This window comes from Onychostoma macrolepis, chromosome 08, assembly GCF_012432095.1.
Source record: "Onychostoma macrolepis isolate SWU-2019 chromosome 08, ASM1243209v1, whole genome shotgun sequence".
NCBI classification, from domain to species: domain Eukaryota; kingdom Metazoa; phylum Chordata; class Actinopteri; order Cypriniformes; family Cyprinidae; genus Onychostoma; species Onychostoma macrolepis.
Window position 1 is genome coordinate 20,663,780 of NC_081162.1, and position 12,352 is coordinate 20,676,131.

General features: G+C 37.4%; 1 protein-coding gene across 6 annotated transcripts in view; it reads left to right on the forward strand.

The window, feature by feature from the left end:
* The window catches only part of bend5 (BEN domain containing 5), a 338,217-nt gene that overhangs the window by 43,568 nt on the left and 282,297 nt on the right, over nt 1–12,352 (forward strand). Inside the window, exon 1 of one of the 6 annotated variants that reach the window (XM_058785812.1) lies at nt 2,430–3,716. The exons of the other annotated variants lie outside the window; for them this stretch is intronic. The gene's annotated coding sequence lies outside the window, so the exon portion shown is untranslated. Of the gene's footprint in view, nt 1–2,429; nt 3,717–12,352 lie in introns of those variants that run through there. 6 annotated transcript variants of the gene reach the window in all.

Sequence of the window (12,352 nt, forward strand, 5' to 3'; positions counted from 1 at the left end):
TGGCTGGTCTGGATAGATAGCTCAAATCATACACGCATACAAACACACATTGTTTGTCCAATCACATTTGTTTAAGCATGACCTGTACTGAGAAAATTATGTTTTTGTTCCTTGCAGCAGCACCAGAAAGAGAGAGAGGTGAAGTGAGCTTACATTTAAATAGAAGAAACATGCCATTGTTTTGGTGATACTATGGTATCAGTAACGAGAATTAATAATTGAATAACTTAGAGTTTTCTGTAATGGTATATAATGTGCTGGGGTGAGTGAAGACTGACAGTTGGTTTGGCATCAGGCCTTGGTGAGGTATTAATTTTAAATAAAATGAGCATCATTTTAAAAACAACATTGGTGCCAAATATCCTGAGAACAAAACGTCCAAAAAACCTCAAATGAGTGGAACCAAAACGTAAATGAAATACAAATACAAAATATTAAAAAAAATCACAATAAATAAATAAATAAAATCCCCAAATGTTGCGCTTTTTCACTTTGTTTGAGACTCTTAAGATAATTTTTAAATTTTCCTCTTTGAGTGTGCACTTTTTCATTAAATAAAAAAAACATAAATTATTCAGTGTCCAGTTAGAAGAAGTGCAGTAACTAACAAAAATGGTTTGTGGTTCGGGAGGTTCAGAAAAGGTTTGGGTCTAGGTACTTTAGTGGTGGTGTCCTCTATTGCATTGCCAGTGAGCAGAGGGCCTGACATACCAGCATCCTGGTCTATGAGTTGTGACGTGTGCTTCCAGGGAATTCCAGTGCTTCATTCCATGCAGGATTCCATGCCTGCTCCCTTCAATGAGAACCTGTGATGTGCTTTCACAAGAAGAGACTGGTCTTTTGAAAAGAGGTGCCAATTTAGGAACAGACTGTGATGACATAAGAGATGGTGGTCATTTTGTCAAGGTGAATACAGTAATTATTCAAAAACATGATATACAGTGCTCCCAAAAAGTTTCTACGGCTTTTTCCAGCACTAACTACAGATTTTCAAGACTTTACGTCTTAGTTTGTAGCAATATATTTATTATTTAATATAGTGAAATATTTCAGTGAAAAGTGTCCATGTTATATTTCTTGAAATACTTTTTTGGGGCCTCTGTCAATATACCATGATATTATCATAACTGTGGTACTTCGTTGTAAGTAAAATTAATTCAACACACAAAATCCACCTTAAAAGCTTACATTGTTTTGTGAAGGTGCTGCTATAATTAATAGTTATGACACAGGCGTTTTCCCTCTGGCACATTTGAACTGCATCTTATGACAAAAAAGGAAAGAGAAAATAATATTTGAAAAGACACTGCTCTGGAGAACATTTGTTATAAGCCATTAGATAGAATGCGGCATTTAATTTGTTGACTGCCCCCAGTTGCTTTCACATCTAAATGAAGATTGAGAAACACTTTGTTGCCGCCGAAGAACACACACATGTGCACGCACACACAAAAATGCACTATATTGTGCACAACGAGCACTGTTAAAAGGGAACTTCATTAGGTATGAAAAACAGTTTCTCTTTTGGTTCTCCTCCATTGCTTTTGGAGGCCATTGGAATGGAAAATCCCTGATGACCAGGTAAGGAGTCTTCTCCCTGAAAAGTGCCATTATCCAGATGGTGCCATTAACAATTAGGCTGCAACATTTTCTCTTTTATAATTGACTCCATAGGCTATTAGGCAGGTTGGCATCAGGTTCGGTCTGCCTGAAACTTGTCCAGATGTTGTGGCACAGACAGGGGTGACTGGATAGGAGATTTTTAAAGAGGGAGAGAGAGCGCAGGAGAGAGTGTGTGTGCTCATGGCTGGGGTGTTGTACAGATGGACAGTGGCGGTGGGTGGTGGTGGGAAGTCAGACTCGATTAGATCAATGTCTCTATCACTCCATCTGCACCATGCACGCTCCTCTTCTTACCGGAACAGATGAGAAAGTACTCATTCGTTCAGTATGCAGATGCTTAAGGTTGACCCTTTGACTTATAAAACTTCAAAGGTAGAATTACACTTAGCTATCTACATTATCAGTGTTTTTCTAAGGATTTGTGTTCACACTCCGTGCCCTATTATGCTTATAGTTGTTTCTGCATATTAAGCTGGCATAGTCGAAAATATTACCCAAAAAATTTAATTCTGTAATCATTTACTCACCCTCATGTTGTTTCAAAACTATATGACTTACTTTCTTCTGTAAATTGTGTGAAAAACAAAGCAACATACTGACACATTTCTTAAAGTATCTTAGTCATCAAACTGTTTAGTTACCAACATTCTTCTAAAAATGTAATAATTATGCAGAACACAGTCAGTTAATCATTTATAAAAGTTTTCTATATGTATGCACACTTTTTCCCCCCTTGAACATTATTTTTTGCCATGACTCGGGCTGTCAGATTTCTGATTTCGGAAGTCTATTGGCTCTGCCTCTGATTCATTTGATTCATTAATTCGTAAACTGGCTCATTTGTATATGAATTGGAGTACACTGGTGGTGCTGTTTTTGCATGCAGCCAGTGAAGACAGAACAAATACAAAGGCATGTTGTCAATTTATTGTCTTTGTTTCACTGTACCCAGTCTGTCTCATCAAATGCAGGCTCACAACTTTAGGTAAAAAAAAAAAATCATCTTATGTAGTTGTCGTGTAGACGGCTTTGTTGATCATTATGGGAGCGATCTAGTTTTGTTCCTCGCTTATGGTATACACAGGGTGCAATAGGCCACGATCAAATAGAAACCTGAGTGATAATACTAAGACTTGCTCTTTCCATCTGTATTCCATTTGTATGCTTGAGATTTCCTGCAAAGCAAGTTTCTTGTTGTTTTTTTTTTTTTCTTTTGTATGTGATTCTCATAAAATTCCAACAATTGTTCTCTCAGAGGCAACAAAGTTTCATTTGAAGGGCATTAAGTCTTATTCAATACTTCACCTTGTAAACAACACCAGAATCTTTTGTGGCTATCATTTTCAGTCTGTCTGCCTTCCCAGAAGCTGGGGATTTTGCTAAAAGGTTCAGCTTTCTCCTCTCTTATGTGTCCAGCAGATCAGAATCAGCGGTGTCTTTATAGCCCGAAAAGAACAAAAATGATATTGATTATTCAATAGGCCGGCCAGCCAGAGAGCCAAGACCCAGTCTGCTGCATCCATTCACTATTAGTAAACAAATCAATGGTCCAGGCTGTGTCTTCGCTTAGGCAATGCAGAGCATCCTCACTCGCCTCAACGAAAAACTTCTCACAACAGATTCTCAGAGCAGAAACGGACTCAACAGAATCACATTAGCAAAATATGAGCATGCTGTGAAACACATGTTGAAATGAAAGGGCTAATATTTTAGATATTTCATCATGAGTACTCATTTACCAATAATACATTCAACAAAGTACATCAAAAAAATCCATTTCAATACCTGCAGTTTAGATGACAAAGGTGATGGTTTGACTGATCCATTTATACTCCAATCTTATAGCGTAGGCACCTCTATGAGATGGCTCGTGCCGTCCATCCACCGAGCCTGTGCTGTGATGAAGGCTCTGGCCTGAGGATGTAGCAGACAGGCCTTTTAATCTGGGACAGAGGAACACTCGAGGTGATTGATGATTCGGGGGAAGCGCTGGCTGGAGTTCTACCTGAGATGGATCAGTGACTCCAGGCACCGGGCTCAATCCATTTCCATCTCCTCATCGTCGCCACTCTTACTGTCAGTCACTTAATCAGGTCAGAATTATGCGGCAGTCGAGGTGGAGCCACGGAGGATGGTAGCCCCATTTATTACACTTCTCTGTGCAATAAGCATATGGTATGTTTTATGCACTTGTGGGGGATGTTTTTCATTAGACCAGCTGTGGTGAGCATGACTGAGCTATCATTTGCCCATGACCTTGACTTGAAGTTAAAATCACTGCTTGGGACACTGTTGACCTGCAATGTGAGCGTTTCATCTATCTGTCTGTCTGTCTGTCTGTCTGTCTGTCAATATCTGTCATTTTTATCTGTTTGCCTGTCAATGTATATCTTGTATGTCTGTCATCTGTCTTTGTCTGGGTCTTTGTCAGTCTGTCATCTATCTATCTATCTATCTATCTATCTATCTATCTATCTATCTATCTATCTATCTATCTATCTATCTATCTATCTATCTATCTATCTATCTATCTATCTATCTATCTATCTATCTATCTATCTATCTATCTATCTATCTATCTATCTATCTATCTATCTATCTATCTTCATCTATCTATCTATCTATCTATCTATCTATCTATCTATCTATCTATCTATCTATCTTCATCTATCTATCTATCTAATCGCCTCGCCTGTCTTTCTCTCGCCTCGCCTGTCTTTCTCTCGCCTCGCCTGTCTTTCTCTCGCTCTCGTCTGTCTTTCTCTCGCTCTCGTCTGTCTTTCTCTCGCTCTCGTCTGTCTTTCTCTCGCTCTGTCTGTCTGTCTATACAATATCTTGTCTGTCATTACATCTGTCTCTGTCTGTCTGTCTGTCATTTATATCTGTCTGTGTCAGGCTGTCATCATGTCTGTATGTCATTATCTGTCTGTGTCTGTCATTATACCTGTCTGACTATGTCACTCTGTCATTTTATGTCTGTCTTTCACTCTGTCAATATCTATCTGTCTGTTTGTCTGTCAATATCCCACTTGTTTGTCTGTCATTATATCTGTCTGTCTCTCAGTCTGTCTGCCTTATTATCTGTCATTTATCTGTCTGTCTGTCTGTCATTTTATCTCTCTCTCTGTCACTGTTATTTGTCTAAATATGTTTACCTGTCATTCTAACTATGACTTTCATTCTGTTTGTCTGTAGTTCTATCTCTGTCATTTAATTTAACTACCTCTGTGTGTGTGTCTGTCTGTCTTTCATTTTATCTGTCAGTCTTTGTCATTCTATCTAATTATCTGTCCGTCTGCCTGTCATTTTATCTATGTCATTCTGTCCGTTGTCATTTTTGTCAACTATCTGTCCAACTGACTGTCTATCCATCCATGAGACACACAAGTGTTGATATTTAAGTAAAATGCAAAAAATAAATAAAAGTTCGACTTGATGTGAACTAAGTTCAGAACATGTAACACTATAGCAGATATGGCGGAGTCTGTTATATTTTTACATATAGCATTTGATTGCAGACGTCTTTGGATGGGTCTGTGTTGTTAGGTTTCCCTCCAGGTTTACGGATGCGTAGGTGTTCCTGTTGGAGTAACTCCGGGCTCTGTCATTATGCTATCAGTGAATGAGACGGAATGAAACAGCACCCTGTTCACTCTAATCAACAGGCTAATCAGTCCAAGCCTCAAGTGTGCTATTGTCACTCAGAAATTGGCCAAAGTCAAGAGGGATTTTCCTGTTGAAGCTTTTCTCTATTCATGAAGCATCCAATCGAAATAATAATAAAAAACTCTTTTAATCTGTGTGCATTATTTGACAGCCAGTTTGGAAGTACTCTGATTTTTACTAATTCTTCGTCATTCTTTCAAACTCTCCAGTTTAAACAAGGCTTCTTGCCACTACAGGGAATACGAGCCATTTCATCAGCACTCCAGGCTCCGCCACAACAAACTCCCTGAAAAGACGCCAGTCTTTGCTGGAGGTCAAATTAGGGACTGTCGAAGAATTCATTGCAGTTGTCTTTCTTTCCTGGAGTGTTCCAAGTCTTGTTCCAGATTTCAAACATTTATGAATAAACTGCAGGATTGTGTTGAATACAGAGCAGAATTAGAGCATCTAGCAGCATGGGCTCCCTGAGCTGGGTAACCTGATAGTTTTCCCACTTATAATTAACAGTGTTGTGGTGTGGTTCTGCCCCCGCCATGCTGACAGCTGCATACGACTTTGCCTTCACACAAATTACCGTGAGATCAACACGTTGTCAGTTCTTCTATGCTCACCATACTTTCTACCTAACAGAGCTCTCTCTTTTAAAATTTTCATTTCTCACATAGCGTTAGTGTCGGATCTGGCTGTGAAGATTTAGAGCGTTGATTTTAGACCCCTAATCATATGCGCAATAGGGGAGGAGGAACAGATTTGGGGGCAGAATATAACCTTAGCCCTGATGGAATGGTTTGAAGGAAGTTGGTGAAATTCATTGGTGTCCGCAGTGAGGCAGAAGTCATTCCACCAGGCGCTTACGGTAGCAAAGCCATTTCCCATAATGTTGTTTCTTTCTGTTTTTTGGCAACAACAATTGTACTTAAACCCAGTGGCTTCAGTGTGCTGCCATTTCTCATTCCCCATCCATTCGTCCGCACAGGGCCCGGTGGAAATTCCTCTCCGCCTCCACAGTATGTCTGTTTTGTTAGACACATTGCATCTTCCCTCCTAACCTGTTCTTCTTGTGTAATTCGATACATACTGGGTTGCACAAATGTCTTAGACCACCTTACAGATTTTTGAAAAGTGTATATTTAAAATTCTGCATTTTGGATCAAACTTGTGTAATTTGTGAATTATATCATTAAAACACATATTTGTAGCATTTGTGTTCTCAGACTTTTCAAATCACATATGTCATTTTCCAGTGCTGCTCGGATAGATTTTCTCATTTAAATATTATATAATTTAATTGTATTGTTGCTGTAATAATTAAGACTTTATTTTACACATGCTAGTTTAAATTAATTAAAATGATTATGCGTTCATTTACATGCATATATTAAGTAGACCGATTTAGAAGTGTGATCTAGAAACACACATATATTTGCATTTTACATGATTTACATGAAATGAGTGTTTTGTAAACATCTGTATGGTAAAAACTCCCTCTGTGTCTGCTGCCATACTTCATAAGTTCTCTCTTCTCTCAGTTGACCTTCTAACTCTTCATCCCTGCAGAAACTAGTTCTTTCTATCTTTATCTCCTCTTTGTCTCTTCCTCTCCCTCATGTTCTCTTTCTCCTCTTCTCTAATCTCTCTCCCATTCCCCCGTCTGCGCTCAGAGACTGTGTGTGCGCGTGATTTATCAGTGATTTCTCTCTCTCTCTCTCTCCGACAGGTAGGGCTGCTGCTGGGATATATTTTAATTACAGATTTAGTCAGAAGTAATTAAGCTTTTATATCAGAAGGGACAGCTCAATACTCCCCTCTATTCTATACAACAATAGATCTGTACACACACACACACATGCACACGCACACTGAAGGCTACAGATACAGTTCAGACACAAACCTGCAAGGCTGTTTTGCTTTCTTTGGACAGTTATCTCAAGTCTGGCAAATGTTTCACCTCATTTAGTTTCTGCAGCGCTCTGGAACAAAATGCTTTTCTTGATTCCTATGAACTTTACTTTTTCAAGGACAGAGACTTAAAGATAGGGACAGGTGATATTTGATTCCACTGAAAACAGATGGATTTTATGCATCAACACTTTTCATACAGGTTATTTTTAAAATTCTATTTTTATGTTTTGCCAGTTGTGGTTAGTAGAGAAGAAGCTTTCAAAGAGGACATTATTTGTAGAAAGAGTGTGGAGATGAAATCATTGATGCAGATTTGAATCTGTGTCTCTTATACAAGCGCACCAATACTTAACATCTGGAGCATATGTGCCAAATCTTTGTGTTTTATTTATATCTAGACAAAATGGTCTTAACTACTATGTACTTACACTTGAATAAGTCATTTGATACAATGCACTTATTGTGTGCATACATGTTTTTACATTGTACTTATATTTTTTGAAATACCTGCTTGTAATTATATCTGTAATTCACTTCTGTAATTACGTATGAAGAGTTTATTTGCAAAAACAGATAACTCTGTTTTTCACAGTTTTCAAAAATCATGTTTTTTGATGGTGCATTCCAATTAATCTTAATCAAACTGCAGTTGGGTTATTTTGATTAGGTTTAAAAATAACTAAACCATACAGCTAACTAACACAATAAAACACAATTTTTATATAGTTATCTGTTTTTGCAAATTAACTCTTCATATATAATTACACTATTGACCCATCACTCACACCTTAACCCACCCTTAAACCTACCCATACCATAAAACCTGTCCTTAACCTTGCCCATATAATGCATGAAGTTGCATTACAGATATTTAATACATATAATATAAGCTATTGCAAATGAAAAACATTATTATTTTAGATTAACTTTAAAATGTATTGCTTATTGCAAATGTAAGAATTTCCTTTTTTAGATGAACTTTTTTATTTTAAATTAAACAATTTTTTTTTTAGATAAAGGACTTTTTAGTTTATTGCAAATTTTAAACTATTATTATAATAATTCTTACAATTATAATAATAATCCATCATTATCATAATTGTAAGAAAAAAGTTACAAGTTAGACTATTTATTTATAAATAGCCCCCCCCCAATATAATAATAATAATTTTAAAAGCTATAATGCAACTTCATGATTACATTCATAAGCATGCTTATCTTGGACAACAACGGCATGCAGTACACAACATTACTGATTGTAAGATGTAGTGAAAAGACAGAAATGACCCTTTAGCTGGCCAGAAAGCGGCCCGTTCTTATGGTTGAGTTTTGCACTAAGTGGTGCATCTGTATGGACCCTCTGTTTCACACAGTGTGAATGTAGCTCATATCCTGTAGATGTTGTCCAGTGCATGAGCTGCTTTTCATTGAGTTGGAAAGTTGAAGACAGCAGCAATAATATCTCACCCCTCACTGAGTGACAGAGCTCTGCCTGTGGATGTGCTCTTGTTAAGCAGCGATCGTGAAGCCTATGTTCTTTTTATGGTGACTACAGCCCATCTGTAGATGCTCTGGAGTCCATAAGCTTGTTAAAAGAGACGGACACACAGAGGAGAGGGATGCAGGGAAAATGATGTCTGTGTGTCTGTGTGTATATGTGTGACACAGATGGAATGACTTCTCTGGGATTACAGTGTGGCTGGGGGAGCAGAGAGGTGGTAATTGCATTTTAATTACAGTGTTGATGGTTTTGTGCCGTGCCAGATGGAAGCTTCTTTACAGATACACACAAAATAAATCAGCCCTGTGCTGCAACCCTCCCCTTTCACCTCAACAACGGTATTCTTTCTCTCTCTCTCTCTCTCTCTCTCTCTCTCTCTCTCTCTCTCTCTCTCTCTCTCTCTCTCTCTGTCGTTCAGTCTTTTTCTCCCTCTTGTTTCTTTACACTCAGCCTGTCTTTTTACCTCTGTGTCTCCACATATACAGTATATTTGTTACAGCTGTTCATATTTTTTTCTCTCATTCTGTTTCCTTTTTTTCTCTCTCTCTCTCTCTCTTTTTATTTATTTTTTTAACTCTAGTGATTTCTTTGCCACCAGCATGCTTTAAAAATCCCTCCCAAACTCAGTTAGCCACAAGGTCAATGTTAAACCCCAAAGGCAACAAGTATTAGTGCATTAAGCAGCATGCGAGGCTGTGCTCACATTCATTCACACATGAAACCAAAGATAAAGAAGGTGTTTGGATCTCATAGTGTTTCCTGCCAAATTGAACTAGACTAGTGTATGGTTTTCATCTTGAGTGTTCCTGAGCCATTCCAAACTTGAATTTAATAAGATGCCTAATTTATTAGATTTTTCAATCAGCATGATGTTGCACCCACCATATGTCACTGCTGGTATGGGATTTTTAGATTTGGATACTTTTAGAGATGCACCACACAGATTGCTTTGAACTTTGGCAAAAAACTCCAATTTGGCTTCATTTAATCACAAAATCTATTCTACCTACTTTGAATGTGATTAACTGTGTACAGGGTGGTTTCTAACCTTCATTACATATTACAACCAACACTTCTCAGCTGCTCAGCTCACTTGATCTCTCATCTTTGGGTGTTTTTATATAGCATATCTTTTTAAATAAAGTATATAAGTATATGTGACCCTGGACCACAAAACCAGTCATAAGGGTAAATTTTTTGAAATTGAGATTTATACATCATTTGAAAATCTGGAATATGGGGATGCAAAAAAATCTAAATATTACCTTAAAAGTTGTCCAAATGAAGTTTTTAGCAATGCATATTACCAATCAAAAATTAAGTATATTTATTTAAGTATGATATATTTACAGTAAGAAATTTACAAAATATCTTCATGGAACATGATCTTTACTTAATATCCTAATGATTTTTGGCATAAAAGAAAAATTTATAATTTCGACCCATACATTGGCTATTGCTACAAATATACACGTGCTACTTATGACAGGTTTTGTGGTCCAAGGTCACATATAAGCTTTTGAAAGAAGTCTCTGACTGCATTTATTTGATCAAAGATGCAGTTAAAAATACATTTAAAAAAACAGCTTTCTTTTATTATGTATTTTAAATTGTAATGTATTCCTATGATTGCAAAGCTACTTTTTTCAGCAGCCATTACTCCAGTCTTCAATATCACATGATCCTTCAGAAATCATTCTAGCTCAAATAACGTTTCTTATTATTATCAATGTTAAACACAGTTGTGCTGCTTAATATTTTGTGGAAACCATAATACATTCCATTGATGAACAGAAAATTCAAAACAGCATTTATTTGAAATATATATATATATATATATTTTTTTTTTTTTTTTGTTGTTGTAAGAATGTAAATGACCTTACTTTCTCTTTTGACCAATTTAATCCATGCTTGTTGGAAAAAAAAAAGTATTTTTCTTTAAAAAGAAAAAAAAAAAAAAATAGACTGACCTCTAAATTTTGAATGGTGGTGTATATACCTACACATTTTTTATAAGTACTGTTTGTATTTATTTATTAATATATTTGACACTGGACAATATCAAGGATGCTTTGTTATTAGGTCAAGCAAACTTGCAACACTACTGAGACTGTTTATGCGAACAGTCTATTTATTATTGTCTATTTGTCTGTATTTAATGTCTTAGGGAAAAACTCCAACGAATGCTACATTTCAATTTAGTAATTCATTAAATCGGGAGAGTCGAGTTAGACGTCTGAATTTCCTTTTGCAAAGAAATGTATCATGCAGATCTAATTAAATTTGTCTTCTTGTTCATAATGTTTTCTTGCAGCGTTTTTGTTTTGGCAGGCAGTGACGCACTGTTTTGGCAATCTTTTGTTCCGTTGCCTCCTTTATGCTTTGTAATCTTCTGTCTACATTGCATTAGTCTCAGAAAAATCCCCATTGATGTGAAAATTTCATTAAAGTTTGACTGGAGCTAAACTAGCAATTTCTCAGAGTCCTTGTGTGAGTCTGGGTTCAAAGTTAAAAGAGAGGACAGTTGACTTTCTCTGACGGTTCAGGCCAGATCTCTTCTCCTCAAGTCGTGACTCGTGACAGGACTGGCCTTGGGGGCCGCGATTCAGACCCGAGCTCAGGATTTCAGAGGCCGGATCACCTGTGGCTGGTCTCTGCTCTTTACTAACTGTCTGTTGGAGATAAGCTGTGTGTGATAAGATGTGTGCAGTGAAGGCTCAGAGCCATAGCTGCGAGGGAAATGTGGCTATGTATCACAGGAAGCAACGGCTGCTGGTGAGCTGATAGTAACTTAATAGCTTTATGATACAGGGAGGGGAAAATGCTCGCTGTCTTACCTATTTCAGCCTAATGTCTGTACATACACCCCGACACACACACACACACACACACACACACACACAGAGAGAGAGAGGAGGAGGGGGCGGTAAGTCTGCATGTTATCCGTCAACACTTTTTTCATCTGGTGAAAGAAAAGGTCAGTTTAATCTCAACACAGGCTTATCAGACTCTCTTTGCAGTTAACAGAGATTTTTTTTTAAATCGCCTAACTAATTCTCACCTCCCAATTAATATTTCTAAAACACATTCCTACGCGGGTGAAGATATGTTCAGCCGTGTGTGGCGATAGGTTTCCTGGGCTTAATGGCATTTGCGTGCAGGTCATTTTAATAAATTCATCAATTACAACAGAGTTCAATTTAGTCTAGCCGCGAGCCACAGCAGTGCACAACCGTATTTTCAAGAACATTACAGTTGCTACTCTTTTTTTTTTTTTTCTGCCTGCAAAAGCCAGCAGGGTAATTTGCTGAAAAATTACCTGTGTTGCCTTGTAATGTAAGCTAGACTGTGTAATTTTAAAACGCAGCGACACAAACGCACAATGCGCTTGAGCTTTCTGATTGTGCGGCATGAGATGCAATGTCGCTTTTCATTCTCACCTCAGTGTTCATTTTCAAGCAGTTGTTTGTTTTAGTCCTAGTTTTTGTTTTAAAAAAAAAAAAACTTTAAATTTTGTCAACATTTCATCATGCCATATTCCAGTGTTTCTCAACCCTGGTCCTGGGCACCCCCCAACACCGCACATTTTGTATGTCTCCCTTATCTGACACACTCATTTCAGGTCCTGGAGTTTCTTCTAATGAGCTCATGAGTTAAATC